The sequence below is a fragment of the Mizuhopecten yessoensis genome, unplaced genomic scaffold, assembly GCF_002113885.1.
Source record: "Mizuhopecten yessoensis strain PY_sf001 unplaced genomic scaffold, ASM211388v2 scaffold8009, whole genome shotgun sequence".
Classification (NCBI taxonomy): domain Eukaryota; kingdom Metazoa; phylum Mollusca; class Bivalvia; order Pectinida; family Pectinidae; genus Mizuhopecten; species Mizuhopecten yessoensis.
The window spans coordinates 32,081-32,336 of record NW_018407333.1 but is presented as its reverse complement, the minus strand read 5'-3'; positions in this window follow the sequence as shown (position 1 = coordinate 32,336).

Here is a 256-nt window from a genome sequence, read left to right as displayed (position 1 = left end):
TCAAGAGAAGATTGTGATATTGTTAAGAGGAGACTTTGACATCGTTAAAAGGAGAATGTGACATTGTCAGGAGGAGACTGTGACATCATTAAGAGGAGACTGTGACATTGTTGAGAGGAGACTGTGACATTGTTAAAAGGAGACTGTNATTGTTAAGAGGAGACTTTGACATTGTCAAGAGGAGACTGTGATATTGTTAAGAGGAGACTTTGACATTGTCAAGAGGAGACTGTGACATTGTTAAAAGGAGACTTTT